The sequence below is a fragment of the Piliocolobus tephrosceles genome, chromosome 3 (genome assembly GCF_002776525.5).
Source record: "Piliocolobus tephrosceles isolate RC106 chromosome 3, ASM277652v3, whole genome shotgun sequence".
NCBI lineage: Eukaryota > Metazoa > Chordata > Mammalia > Primates > Cercopithecidae > Piliocolobus > Piliocolobus tephrosceles.
In genome coordinates, this window is record NC_045436.1 from 84,899,900 (window position 1) to 84,915,884 (window position 15,985).

Here is a 15,985-nt window from a genome sequence, read left to right on the forward strand (position 1 = left end):
TCCCCATGCAATCCCTCCCTCCTCTCTCCTCCCCATGATAGGCCCCGGTGTGTGATGTTCCCCTTCCCGATTCCAAGTGATCTCATTGTTCAGTTCCCACCTATGAGTGAGAACATGCAGTGTTTGGTTTTCTGTTCTTGTGATAGTTTGCTAAGAATGATGGTTTCCAGCTGCATCCATGTCCCTACAAAGGACACAAACTCATCCTTTTTTATGGCTGCATAGTATTCCTTGGTGTATATGTGCCACATTTTCTTAATCCAGTCTGTCACTAATGGACATTTGGGTTGATTCCAAGTCTTTGCTATTGTGAATAGTCCCGCAATAAACATATGTGTGCATGTGTCTTTATAGCAGCATGATTTATAATCCTTTGGGTATATACCCAGTAGTGGGATGGCTGGGTCATATGGTACTTCTAGTTCTAGATCCTTGAGGAATCACCATACTGTTTCCCATAATGGTTGAACTAGTTTACAATCCCACCAACAGTGTAAAAGTGTCCCTATTTCTCCACATCCTCTCCAGCACCTATTGTTTCCTGACTTTTTAATGATTGCCATTCTAACTGGTGTGAGATGGTATCTCATTGTGCTTTTGATTTGCATTTCTCTGATGGCGAGTGATGATGAGCATTTTTTCATGTGTCTGTTGGTTGTATGAATGTCTTCTTTTGAGAAATGTCTGTTCATATCCTTTTCCCCTTTTTGATGGGGTTGTTTGTTTTTTTCTTGTAAATTTGTTTGAGTTCTTTGTAGATTCTGGATATTAGCCCTTTGTCAGATGAGTAGATTGCAAAAATTTTCTCCCATTCTGTAGGTTGCCTATTCACGCTGATGGCAGTTTCTTTTGCTGTGCAGAAGCTCTTTAGTTTAATTACATCCCATTTGTCAATTTTGGCTTTTGCTGCCGTTGCTTTTGGTGTTTTAGACATGAAGTCCTTGCCCATGCCTATGTCCTGAATGGTACTTCCTAGATTTTCTTCTAGGGTTTTTATGGTAATAGGTCTAACATTTAAGTCTCTAATCCATCTTGAATTAATTTTCGTATAAGGAGTAAGGAAAGGATCCGGTTTCAGCTTTCTACTTATGGCTAGCCAATTTTCCCAGCACCATTTATTAAATAGGGAATCCTTTCCCCATTTCTTGTTTCTCTTATGTTTGTCGAAGATCAGATGGCTGTAGATGTGTGGTATTATTTCTGAGGACTCTGTTCTGTTCCATTGGTCTATATCTCTGTTTTGGTACCAGTACCATGCTGTTTTGGTGACTGTAGCCTTGTAGTATAGTTTGAAGTCAGGTAGCATGATGCCTCCAGCTTTGTTCTTTTGACTTAGGATTGTCTTGGCAATGCGGGCTCTTTTTTGGTTCCATATGAACTTTAAAGCAGTTTTTTCCAATTCTGTGAAGAAACTCATTGGTAGCTTGATGGGGATGGCATTGAATCTATAAATAACCTCGGGCAGTATGGCCATTTTCACAATATTGATTCTTCCCATCCATGAGCATGGCATGTTCTTCCATTTGTTTCTGTCCTCTTTTATTTCAATGAGCAGTGGTTTGTAGTTCTCCTTGAAGAGGTCCTTTACATCCCTTGTAAGTTGGATTCCTAGGTATTTTATTCTCTTTGAAGCAATTGTGAATGGAAGTTCATTCCTGATTTGGCTCTCTGTTTGTCTGTTACTGGTGTATAAGAATGTTTGTGATTTTTGCACATTAATTTTGTATCCTGTGACTTTGCTGAAGTTGTTTATCAGCTTAAGGAGATTTTGGGCTGAGACGATGGGGTTTTCTAAATATACAATCATGTCATCTGCAAACAGGGACAATTTGACTTTTTTCCTAACTGAATACCCTTGATTTCTTTCTCTTGCCTATATGCCCTAGCCAGAACTTACAACACTATGTTGAATAGGAGTGGTGAGAGAGGGCATCCCTGTCTTGTGCCAGATTTCAAAGGGAATTTTTCCAGTTTTTGCCCATTCAGTATGATATTGGCTGTGGGTTTCTTATAAATAGCTCTTATTATTTTGAGGTACATTCCATCAATACCGAATTTATTGAGCGTTTTTAGCATGAAGGGCTGCTGAATTTTGTCAAAGGCCTTTTCTGCATCTATTGAGATAATCATGTGGTTCTTGTCTTTGGTTCCGTTTATATGCTGGATTACGTTGATTGATTTGCGAATGTTGAACCAGCCTTGCATCCCAGGGATGAAGCCCACTTGATCATGGTGGATAAGCTTTTTGATGTGCTGCTGAATCCGGTTTGCCAGTATTTTACTGAGGATTTTTGCATCAATGTTCATCAGGGATATTGGTCTAAAATTCTATTTTGTTGTTGTGTCTCTGCCAGGCTTTGGTATCAGGATGATGTTGGCCTCATAAAATGAGTTAGGGAAGATTCCCTCTTTTTCTATTGATTGGAATAGTTTCAGAAGGAATGGTACTAGCTCCTCCTTGTACCTCTGGTAGAATTCAGCTGTGAATCCATCTGGTCCTGGACTTTTTTTGGTTGGTAGGCTATTAATTATTGCCTCAATTTCAGAGCCTGCTATTGGTCTATTCAGGGATTCAACTTCTTCCTGGTTTAGTCTTGGAAGAGTGTAAGTGTTCAGGAAATTATCCATTTCTTCTAGATTTTCTAGTTGATTTGCATAGAGGTGTTTATAGTATTCTCTGATGGTAGTTTGTATTTCTGTGGGGTCGGTGGTGATATCCCCTTTATCATTTTTTATTGCATTGATTTGATTCTTCTCTCTTTTCTTCTTTATTAGTCTTGCTAGAGGTCTGTCAATTTTGTTGATCTTTTCAAAAAACCAACTCCTGGATTCATTGATTTTTTGGAGGGTTTTTTGTGTCTCTATCTCCTTCAGTTCTGCTCTGATCTTAGTTATTTCTTACCTTCTGCTAACTTTTGAATGTGTTTGCTCTTGCTTCTGTAGTTCTTTTAATTGCGATGTTAGAGTGTCAATTTTAGATCTTTCCAGCTTTCTCTTGTGGGCATTTAGTGCTATAAATTTCCCTCTACACACTGCTTTAAATGTGTCCCAGAGATTCTGGTATGTTGTATCTTTGTTCTCATTGGTTTCAAAGAACATCTTTATTTTTGTCTTCATTTCGTTATGTACCCAGTAGTCATTCAGGAGCAGGTTGTTCAGTTTCCATGTAGTTGAGTGGTTTTGATTGAGTTTCTTAGTCCTGAGTTCTAGTTTGATTGCACTGTGGTCTGAGAGACAGTTTGTTATAATTTCTGTTCTTGTATATTTGCTGAGGAGTGCTTTACTTCCAATTATGTGGTCAATTTTGGAATAAGTGTGATGTGAATACTTGTAAAATTAAAATAAATGATAATTATTATACAAAAGAAGATGGATACAGTGACTCATGCCTATAATCCTAGCACTTTGGGAGGTCAAGGCAGGCAGATCACTTGAGCTCAGGAGTGTGAGACCAGTCTAGGCAACATGGTGAAACCTTATCTCAAAGAAAAAATAATTATACAAGAGGACAGGGTGTAATACAAGATGGTCAATTAGAAGTAGCTATGATGCATGCTACCAGAGAGGAATGAAAGGGGCGAGTAAATACAGCACATTCAACAGATATATCCAGATACTCACACTGGGACTGATCAGGAGAACAACTTGACCCATAGGAAATGAAAAGCATAGCAGGGCAACAGTGCACCTGGGAGTGACTCAGAGCCTAGAGAACCCCCTCCCCTAACCAAGGGAAGCAGTGAGTGAGTGTAAGACTCCAGGAAACCATGCTTCTCCCATAGATCTTTGCAACCATTGGATCAGGAGATCCCCTCATGAGCCCACTTCACCAGAGCCTTGGGTCCGATACATGGAGCTGTGTGGAGTCTCAGCAGAGCAGCTGCTCAGGCACACACAGAGACCCAGGAGATTTTCATACTCTGGCTCTGGATCCCCAACAAAGGTGAATGCAACTCAGGCAAGGCAAGAGGTCCGTACGTACCCCTGGGAAGGGGGTTGAATCCAGGGGGCCAAGTAACATCCATCTGCAGGTTCCACTTCCACGGCCCCTCACAAGAAAAGACCTACTGGCTTGAAGTTCCAGCCAACCACTGGCACTAGGGTAGAGCCTGCCTGAGATGGGACATTAACCCTAAGGGGAAGGATGGGACACAATTTTTGCTGTTTGGACGATTCAGCCACTCTACTTTGTAGGTTTTGGAGACTCCAATGACTGGGATGAGGAAGCATCCCCTGAACAGCAGCACAACTGCTTTACCAAACGTGGCCTGGCTACTTCTTTAAGTAGGACCCCAATCCATTTCTCCTCACTGGGCAGGACCTCCTAGCCAGGGCCTCCAGCCACCCCCACTGGTATTCTAGGACAGAGCTCTGATCTCTCTCTGGGATAGAGTTCTCAAAAGGAGGAGCAGATTGCCACCTGTGTTGTTTGGGCAACTTGGCCATTCCAGCCTCTGGGATTTGGAGAGTCCAAGCCAACAAGCACAGAGGCAGTTTGCCAGGATGGCACCACTGTTTTGTTGAGGAGTGGCCAGATTGCTTCCTTAAACAGAACCCTGATTGATTCCTCCACCATGGGCAGTTACTCCCAGCCAGGGCCTCCGGCCACCACTGCCCCGATTCTATAAACAGAGTTCTGATTTCTCCCTGGGACAGAGTGCCTGTGGGGAGATGTGCACCACCATCTTTGTTGTTTGGGCTACTCAGCTGGTCCAGCTTGTGGGCCTTGGAGAGCCAAACTAATCAGGAGCCGAAGGGATCCCCAATACAGCACAGCTGCTCTACCAAAATGCAACAAACCACTTCTTTCAGTGTGTCTCTAATGCCATTCCTCCTAACTGGGTGAGATCTCCCAACCAGGGTCTCCTGCCACCTCCTACAGATGCATTTGGGCGAGCCAACAGGTCAATACCCTTAGGACACAGTTCCCAGAGGAAGGAGCAGACTTCCATCTTTGCTGTTTTGAAGACTTCACTGGTAATACCTCTAGGTACTGGAAAAACTGAGGTGACTGGGGTCTGGAGTGGACCCCCAGCAAACTACACCAGTCCTACAGAAGACAAACTAGAACAACAACAAAAACCCACAGAAACCCCATTCACACCCATCAGCAACCTCAAAGAGTGAAGGTAGATAAGCCCACAAATGAGAAAGATTTGGCATAAAAACACTAAAAACTTGAAAAGCCAGAGTTTCCCCTTTCTTCCAAATGACCACACCTCTCCAGCAAGGGTTTGGAACTGGACTGAGGCTGAGATAGCTGAAATGACAGAAGTAGGCTTAAGAATGTGGATAAAAACAAACTTGACTCAGCTAAAGGAGGACGTTGTAATCCAATGCAAGGAAGCTAAGAATCATGATAAACAATGCAGAAGCTGACAGCCAAAATAACCAGTATACAGAGGAGTATAAATAGCATTATAGAGCTGAGAAACACACTACAAGAACTCCATAATGCAGTCACAAGTATTAATAACAGAATAGACCAAGTGAAGGAAAAAATCTCAGATCTTGAAGTCCATCTTTCTGGAAAGAAAAGACAAACAAACAAGAATGGAAAAAAAAAAAGAATGAAAAGAAATGAACAAAACCTCCAAGAAATATGGAATTATGTAAAGAGACCAAATCTATGACTGATTGGGCTACCTGAAAGAGACAGGGAAAATAGAAGCAATTTGGAAAATATTTAAGGATATCATCCAGGAGAACTTCCAAAACCTAGTTAGACAGGCCAACTTTCAAATTCAATAAATGCAGAATACCCCAGTAAGATACTCCACAAGAAGATCACCCTCAAGAAACATAATCATCAAATTCTCCAAGGTTAAAATTAAAGTAAAAATGTTAATGGCAGCCAGAGAGAAAGGCCAGGCCACCTACAAAGGAAGCCCTAACACTAACAGTGGACCTCAGTGGAAACCCTACACCCAGAAGAGATTGAGGGCCAACATTCAAAATTCTTAGAGAACAGAAATTCCAACCCAGAACTTCATATCTGGCCAAACTAAACTCCATAAATGAAGGAAAAATAAGATCCTTTTCAGACAAGAAAATGCTGAGGGAATTATTTACCACCAGACCTGCCTTACAAGAGCTCCTGAAGGAAGCACTAAACATGAAAAGGAAAGATCATTACCAGCCACTATAAAACACTGAAGTACATAGACCAGTGATACTCTGAAGCAACCACATAAACAAGTCTACAAAATAAGCAGTTAGAATCATGATGACAGGATCAAAACCACACATAACAATACCAACCTTAAATGTAAATGGGCAAAATTTCCAGTTAAAAGACACACAGTGGCAAGGTGGATTAAAAAACAAGACCCATGAATATGTTGTCTTCAAGAGACCCATCTCACATGCAAAGACACATATAGGCTCAGACAAAAGGGATGGAGGAAATTTTACTAAGCAACTTAAAAACAGAAAAAAGCAGGAATTGCAATCCTAGTTTCCAACAAAACAGATTTTAAACCTATTTAAAAAGATCAAAAAAGACAACAAAGGGCATTACATAATGGTAAAGGGTTCAATTCAGTAAAAAGAGCTAATTGTCCTAAATATATATGTACCCAATACAAGAGCACCTAGATTCATAAAGCAAGTTCTTAGAGACCTTCAGAGAGAATTAGACTCCCACACAATAATAGTGGAACACTCTAACACTCCACTCATAATATTAATTAGATAATCAAGATGGAAAATTAACAAAGACATTTAAGGTCTGAATTCAGCTCTGGATCAGGTGGTCCTGATAGATAGCTACAGAACTCTCCACTCAAAACAACAAAATATACCTTCACATTGCCGCATGGCACTTACTCTAAAATTGATCACATATTCAGAAATAAAACACCCCTTAGCAAATATAAAAGAATTGAAATCATAACAGACTCTTAGACCACAGCACAATCAAATTAGAACTCAAGATTTAAAAATTCACTCAAAACCATACAACTACATGGAAATTGAACAACATGCTCTTGAATAATGAAATTAAGGCACAAATCAAGAAGTTCTTTGAAACTAATAAGAACAAAAATACGATGTACCAGAATCTCTGGGATGCAGCCAAAACAGTGTTAAGAGGAAAATTTATAGTACTAAATGCCTACATCAAAAATTCAGAAAGATCTCAAGTTAACAACCTCACATCACAACTAAAAGAACTAGAGAACCAAGAACAAACAAATTCCAAGGCTAGCAGAAGACAAGAAATCACCAAGATCAGAGCTGAACTGAGGGAAGTACAAGAGACACCCTTCAAAAGATCAATAAATCCAGGAGATGGTTTTTTTAAAAATAATAAAATAGATAGACTGCTAGCTAGACTAATAAAGAAGAAAAGGGAGAAGATTCATATAAACAATCAGAAATGATAAGGGGGATATTGCCACTGATTCCACAGAAGTACAAACAACCATTAGAGAATATTACAAACACCTCTATATACATAAACTAGAAAATATAGAAGAAATGGATAAATTCCTGGACACATACACCCTCTCAACATGGAACCAGGAAGAAATTGAATCCCTGAATAGACCAATGATGAATTCTGAAATTGAGGTAGTAATAAATAGCCTTGCAACCAAAAATAAAATGCCAAGGAGCAGACAGATTCACAACTGAATTCCACCAAAGGTACAAAGAAGAGCTGGTAGCAATTCTACTGAAACTATTCCAAAAAATTGAAAAGGAGAGACTCCTCCCTGACTCATTCTATAAGGCCAGCATCATCCTGATACCAAAACCTGGCAGAGATACAACAACAACAACAAAATTTCAGGTCAATACCCTTGATGGACACTGATGAAAAAAATCTTCAAGAAAATACTGGTAATCCAAATCCAGCAGCACATCAAAAAGCTTATCCACCACAATCAAGCTGGCTTCATCCCCAAGATGTAAGGCTGGTTCAACACACACAATAAATAAATGTAATTCATCACATAAACAGAACTAAAGATGAAAACCACAGGATTATCTCAATAGATGCAGACAAGGCCTTCATTAAAATTTAATATCCCTTCATGTTAAAAGCTCTCAATAAAATAGGTATTGAAGGAACATACCTCAAAATAATAAGAGCCATCTATGACAAACCCACAGCCAATGTCATATTGAATGGCCAAAACCTGGAAGCATTCCCCTTGAAAACTGGCACAAGACATGTTTGCCCTCTCTCACCATTCCTATTCAAAGTAGTATTGAAAGTTCTGGCCACGGCAATCAGGCAAGAGAAACAAATAAAACAATTGAAATAGGAAAAGAGGAAGTCAAATTATCTTTGTTTGCAGATGAAATAATCTTATAACTAAGAAACTCTATCATCTCAGCCCAAAACCTCTTAAGCTGATAAGCAATTTCAGCAAGTCTCGGGATGTAAAATTAATGTGCAAAAATCGCTAGCATTCCTATACATCAATAACAGGCAAGCCAAGAGCCACCTCATGAATGAACTCCCATTCACAATTGCTACAAAAAGAATAAAGTTCCTAGGAATACAGTTAACAAAAGTCGTGAAGGAGCTCTTCAAGGAGTACAACAAACCACTGCTCAAAAAAATCAGAGATGACACAAACAAATGAAAAAACATTCCATGTTTATGGATAGGTAGAATCAATGCCATGAAAATGAACATACTGCTGAAAGCAATTTATAGATTCAATGCTATTCCCATTAAACTGCCATTCACTTTTTTCACAGAAGTAGAAAAAAATAAAATTTATGGAACCAAAAAAGGACCTGAACAGTCAAGGCAATCCTAAGCAAAAAGAACAAAGCTGGAGGCATCATGCTACCCAACTTCAAACTATACTACAGGGCTACAGTATCCAAAGGGCATGGTAGTGATACAAGAACAGATGCATAGACCAATGGAACAGAATAGAGAACCCAGAAATAAGACTGCATATCTACCACCATCTGATATCTAACCTTTGACAAACCTGACAGAAACAAGCAAAAGGGAAAGAACTTTCTATTCAATAAATGGCACTGGCATAACTGGCTAGGCAAAGGCAGAAAATTAAAACTGGACCCCTTCCTTACACCATATACATAAATCAAACAAAGATGAATTAAAGACTTAAATATAAAATCCAAAACTATAAAAATAACCTAAAAGAAACCTCAGGCAATATCCTTCAGGAAACAGTTATGGGCAAAGATTTCATGATGAAGATGCCAAAAGCAATTTCAACAAAAGCAAAAATTGGCAAATGAGATTTAATTAAACTAAAGAACTTCTGCACAGCAAAAGAAACTATCAACAGAGTAAACAGACAACCTACAGAATGGGGGAAAATTTTTGAAAGCTGTGCATCTGACAAAGGTCTAATATCCAGCATCTATAAGGAACTTAAACAAATTTACAAGAAAAAGGCTAACAATGCCATTTGAAAGTGAACAAATAATACGAACAGACACTTATGAAAATAACACATACATGTGACCAACACACATATGAAAAAAAGCTCAACACCACTGATCATTAAAGAAATACAAATTGAAACTACAATGAGATACCATCTCACACCACTCAATAGCTATTATTAAAAAGTCCAAACAACAGATGCTGGCAAAGTTGTAGAGAAAAATGAATGATTTTTACACTGTTGGTGGGAGTGTAAATCAGTTCAACCATTGTGGAAGACACTATGAGGATTTCTCAAAGACCCAGAAGCAGAAATACCATTTGACCCAGCAATCCTTTTACTGAGTATATACCCAAAAGAATATAAATCAGTCTACTATAAAGACACATGCAGACTGTATGTTCATTGCAGCACTGTTCAAAATAGCAAAGACGTGGGATCAACCTATTATATGTCCATCAGTGATAGACTGGACAAAGAAAACATGGTATACATACACCATGGAATACTGTGCAGCCATAAAAAGAAGCAAAATAATGTCCTTTGCGAGGACATGGCTAGAGCTGGAGGCCATTATCCTTAACAAACCATGAAAGAAAATCAAATGCTGCATGTTCTCACTCATAAGTGGGAGCTAAATGATGAGAACACATGGACACATGGTGGGGAACCACAGACACTGGGGCCTGTTGGAAGGTGGGAGTTAGGAGGAGGAAGAAGGTCAGGATGAATAACTAGTGGATCCTGGGTTTAATATCTGGGTGAACAGATAATCTGTTCAGCAAACCATCACGTTTACCTATGCAACAAGCTGCACGTTCTGCATATGTACCTCTGAACTTAAAATGAAAGTTGGAAATTTAAAAGAAGAAAGAAAAGGACTAAAAAGCCATGATTCTAAGTGTTTACCTTGAAAAACAGAAAAATAAATAAAATGAAAAAAAACCCAGATAAGATTTTTAAAATTGGAAACAAATGTAAAATATAGAAAATCAACAATGCCAAAGATAAAATTCATAAAAGTTAACTTCTGGGCTTTGGTAATTTGTTTTTAATTGCTGGTTATATGAATGTGTTTACTTTGTGAAAAATCATCTGTCTCTGCACTATGTTTTATACGTGTTTATGTGTAAAAAGTTTACTTAAAAAAGTAATAATTTTGAGACATGGTCAGGAATTCTTCTTTCCGAGCTGCATCTGCCATTTGGTAGCATCTTTCCAGCACTTTGAAGAGAGCTTAATGAGATACTCAGTCTGTCTTTGCAGATCCTCCCCTGTTTCACCATTCTTCCAAGTCTCCTGTAGCCTCATATCTTCATTACACAAGACCAGCTTTCCTGAACTCATCCTCTAGGGACTCTGACTGAAACAATCCCTACAGCATGCCAATAGGCCTCACTGCTACAGGAGTAAGGCTGTCTATTTCCCCAATTGTGTCTCTTCACTGAAATGTAATTTTCTCATAACATTAGGCCAAAAGCAAAAAAATTCTGTGATCAAAGAAGTTGAGGGAACACAGAATATTTTATCCCTATCCTGAGATTTATAAAACACATATAGTTTATTAAAATACCCAATGAGTCCTGCAATAAATAAACTTGTTTATCTTTATTTACTCCAACATTTTCAAAACGAACTTTACCGTAAAAGTCTTTTTTTCACGGCCCGGCATGGTAGCTCACTCCTGTAATCCCAGCACTTTGGGAGTCCAAGACAGGTGGATCACCTGAGGTCAGGAGTTTGAGACCAGCCTGGCCAACATGGTGAAACCCCGTCTTTACTAAAAATACAAAAATTAGTCGGGTGTGGCAGTGGGCGCCTGTAGACCCAGTTACTCAGGAGGCTGATGCAGAAGAATCACGTGAACCTGGAAGCCAGAGGTTACAGTAAGCCGAGATCACACTATTGCACTCCAGCCTGGGTGACAGAGCAAGACGACGTCTGAAGAAGAAAAAAAAAAAAAGTCTTTTTTCACATCATCACATTATGAAGCCTTTTCATTTATTCAAATATTTATATAGTGCCTAGTATGCCAAACACTAATTTCTGTGCTGGTGATAAATCCATGAGCTCCTGGAGTTAATGCTCTTAGTAACAAAGGCAGAAAGTAAAGACTAAAATCATACATGATTTCAGGTAGTAATAAACATTATGAAGAAAAATTGAGAAGGGTATGGTGATTAAACAATGACAACTGAGGTTGGAGTATAGGAATCCACAGAACCACTCTCTCTTCATGCCAATTAATGTATGTGAAAAAGTACAAGGATACTTACTACCTGACCTTGAAGACCAGTGCTATTGATAGGGACTACTGGCCAGCTAGGAGAGTAGTGTTGTACAAGGCATTCAAAAGACTCGGAGCCCCTACAACTATACTTTGTAGACGGAACTTACTCAGTGCATTCCTAAGGCAATCGTCCCTTCTTAGAAAATTGGATAAATGTAATGGTTACGCAGTTTCTTGAACACACAGATCTCAGTTGCTTCTTTTATTTTACAGTGTTTTTTATTAGCAGATAGTTGACTAGTATAATTTTTCCTTTCTACAGACATGGAAACTGGATTTCCAGGTTTCATGCTGTTCCTCACATAATAAATCAGGTCAATCTATGCATTCTTTTGTTCACCATTTCACAATACCTATTAGATATCTCCTGTCTCTGTAGCTCTGACTCAGGTATGCAAAAATAAATGTGACCCAGAGAAACTTACGAGCATATTATAGCCGGAAGGTCAGGTACTTTCCCTTTGTGTTTCCCAGCCTCTGTCTTAAGAAATCAGTAAAGGTCTCACAAACAGATGTAATTCATTTGTTTATGACTTTCCCAGGCTGCACAGAACACAATAAACAGAGTAGATGCCTGAGATATACTTAGAGTCTTCACCCAAGAAGACTTTGGATGGTTTTTAAATACTGAGGGTAATGATAAATACAATAATCTTTTGCCAATCAATAGAAGTATGATATTTCAAAAACAAAACTTCTCCTTATTCTTCTCACTGGGAAGGATTTGCTCAGCAGCATAACTTTTAACACTCTTACGACTTAAAAGAAGATACTCAAAACTGGTTAGGGCAGATAAAGCATCGATTCTAATCCACCACCTGAAGTCATATGACTCATCTGAAGCAGAAGTGGAAGAAAAAATCTAGACCAGGAATCTCAAATTATCACAGGCAGCAAAGAAAGTCATAATGATTGTACTGATGAGTCATCCGCCATCTGCTTCTCTTCCAGAAAATGTAAGTCAAGGTGCAGATAAGCAGGAGTAAATCAATATCAAGAAAATGCAAAACACAGTGTTCTTCTAGAATGATAGAAGGAAATATGAAGTGTATTCAAAGCTATCACAAGGAGATTAGATTGACTCAGAACCTCACTGAGCAGGCTGGGAAGATAATAGGTTTTGTAAGACCCAATACCTGCAGTAAATGATAGGGGAAAGGGAAGGAGGCCTATACTATGACTAAAAAGAGAACTGAAAGCCAAGAGACTCAATAGGTGAGATCCAGTTTACCAATTTATTCTTCCCACTCCATTTGCTGGCTCAAGTTGCAATACAGAAGATAGGAAATCTCATCTTCCTAATGAGAAGACTCCATTCTGATGAGGAAAAACAAGCTGAGAGTGCACTTGAAATCTCTTCTCGATACCTCCACATTCATCATCCCTCTCTTGTGATCCACTTTGGCTACCTTACTATAACAGAGAACTGTTCTGTGGAATTATTCATTCCATTGCTCTTGTTTTATATTGATAGTTTAGCCCTCATCATACTGTATTACAGGGCATTGTTTGTGCTTTGTCTCTATATTGTATATAAATTCCTTGAGAGCAGAAGCAATAACTACTTCATGTTTCATAGCAATAGCTAATTAATACTCATTCTTTGATCCTAGAGATATTTATTGAGCATTTGCTACGCTCAATAGCAAATGCTCAATAAATACTGTTCTTGGGACTTAGGATACATTAACAAACAAACAATGATCTCTGCATTTGTGAAGCTTACATTCAAATGGGAGGCAGGAATAGAAAATAAACATCATAAGTAGATATGCTAGTATGTTTGAAGATGATAAACGTCATTGAAAAGAAAAACAGTAGAGTAAGAAAGATCAGGAATGCCAGAAGTTAGTGTTGGGGAAGGCGTAGTTTGTAGCACTAAAGAGGACAATCAAAGCAGGCTTTATTGAGAAGGTGAGATTTGACCAGACTTGAAGGAGGTGATGGAGTTAGTCAAGTGAATATTTGAGAACAGATGTATTACTTTCTTCTCCAAGCTCCATCAAAGACTTTCAGCCAGTGCTACCTTGAGACTCTGGTAAGTCTTGAGATTTGGTAAGTTCACCAAGCTGCCAGAACACTTGTTTTTGGCTCACATAATACACTCGGTGAGTAAGGCTTTAGTCATTTTGTTACTATTGTGTGACACAGGTGGTTGAGAACAGGAACAGAGAAAGGAGAAGCAGCACAGCACTCAAGAATGGGGTGGGAATGGGGAGAAGAGGGAGCTCCACTCTCATCTGAATCAAGAAAGATTCTGAAAATCTTGTGGGTGGAATGAAGTCAGCCCTTCCTATTTCCTAAAGGTTCTTCCCTGCGATGAGTTTTAATTCTCTAAACCTGTCCTAAAACTCTACAGAGTGTCTTTGCTGTCTTTGAAGGCTTCTTTTTGGTGGCTCTTTTTCTTCATTCTTTATTTCTGTGGTGACCAAAAGGATCATTCTCAGCTATATTTTCTGGAGAGGCCCAAGAGAGGGAATTCCAGTTTTGTTGTTCAGTTTCGTCCCTGTGCTAGTTTTATAAAATTATATCTATTTGGGGGGACTCTTTCAAAGAAAGTGTAACTAATCAAAATATATTTGAAAATGTACTGATTCAATTAAAAATGTTTATTAAGTGATTGACAGGTTTCAGGCACTGACTGTGTATCAAGCATACAAAGATAAGAAAGATATGATTATACTAGAAGTAAAAACCTATCCTTAATAATATTCTGGGGCAGCTGAGCACGGTGGCTCAAGCCTGTAATCCCAGCACTTTGGGAGGCTGAGGTGGGCGGATCACAAAGTCAGGAGTTTGAGACCAGCCTGGCCAACATGGTGAAACCCCGCCTCTACTGAAAAAAAACAAAAAAAACAAAAATTAGCCAGGCATGGTGTCACGTGCCTGTAATTCCAGCTACTCGGGAAGCTGAGGCAGGAGACTTGCTTGAACCCGGGAGGCGGAGCTTGCAGTGAGCTGAGATCACTCCACTGCACTCCAGCCTGGGCAACAGAGCAAGACTCCGTCTCAAAAATATATATATATAATAATAATATTCTGGGGCATTGCATACTACAGGCCAGAAGAAAATGACCCCAAGTAATAGGAAAACAATGAAACAGATTTGTCCTACTCTAGAAATAATTCAGTCAAAAGCACTAAACATTTTTTCAATGAAACAAGAAAAGTCACGTTCTTACTGATAACTATTTTACTACTGTGATTGTCTTTTATGTAAAACTTTTGAACCCTAGCAACATTTAGCCATTCCTCCTGGTTCCTGTTAATAAGTCTGTGCTTCACTGAACATCCTAATCACCCACATTTACCATCACTTTACCATGAAAGAGGAAGAGAATGGAGACTTCACAAACGTCAATAAAGAAGAAGTGGAAACAGTGAAGCGAAGGGAAGCCTCAAGGCAGCAACTAAGAACAACCTATGAGCACAGAGAATAATAGTGGTCAGGTTTTTAAAGACCACAGGACCTCTGGGAGTGACTCATTTGGAGAGCATACTATTTCTGCCTTTGACTCCACAGTGACGTCTGCCCATTCGGTGTTGGTGGTGTTATTTTATGTAAGATGTAGCTCAGTTGCCAAAGAAGTACATGCTTTCCTCAGCCCTATGTGACTTAAAGATCCCTCTAAAACTCAAATTAACACATAACGTGTAAATCACATATACACAGTGTTTAGTGTCATATCATAGAATGTTTTTGCATCAATGAGCTGGTTGTTACTGCTTCTGCAGTAACATCTTCTGCAGAGGGAATTGCAGATATGTGAGTATAGGAGGAGAAAATAAACATATCTCTCACAGTCTGCTTTCTTTGTTTAATTCATTCACGAGACTCACCATTCTAAGGAGGATTTTGTGCTGCTCTTGTTTTGTTGCTGGGCCTGTCCTGTTTCCATTCCTAAATCAAGTATTCCTGGAATTTAAGGTATCACTTTACCAGCCTGATCACAAGTTCCCATTGTTTCCTCTGCTCTGCTCATGCCCTGAAATAATGCCTCTCCCTAGATACTAAATTTACTGACCCTGCCTAGGACCCAGAGAAGAATGCTGAGTCCTCAGCCCCTGCATATCTTCAAAAAGGTAAGACAGACCAGCAAAGCAGTAAAATGACAGGCCCATTGTTTGAGCCCAACGCAGGGACTTCCCCTTTTGTATAAGCTGAGTCACATTTTTCCTGTTGTCAACTTGAAGCCTGTTCGTTGATGTACGATAGGGCTATCTTGCTGATATATAAAGCCAGGCAGACAGGTTTCCTTGCATTTGTTTGCCTTACCTTGGACCCTTACCAATTAGAAACTGTCCACTG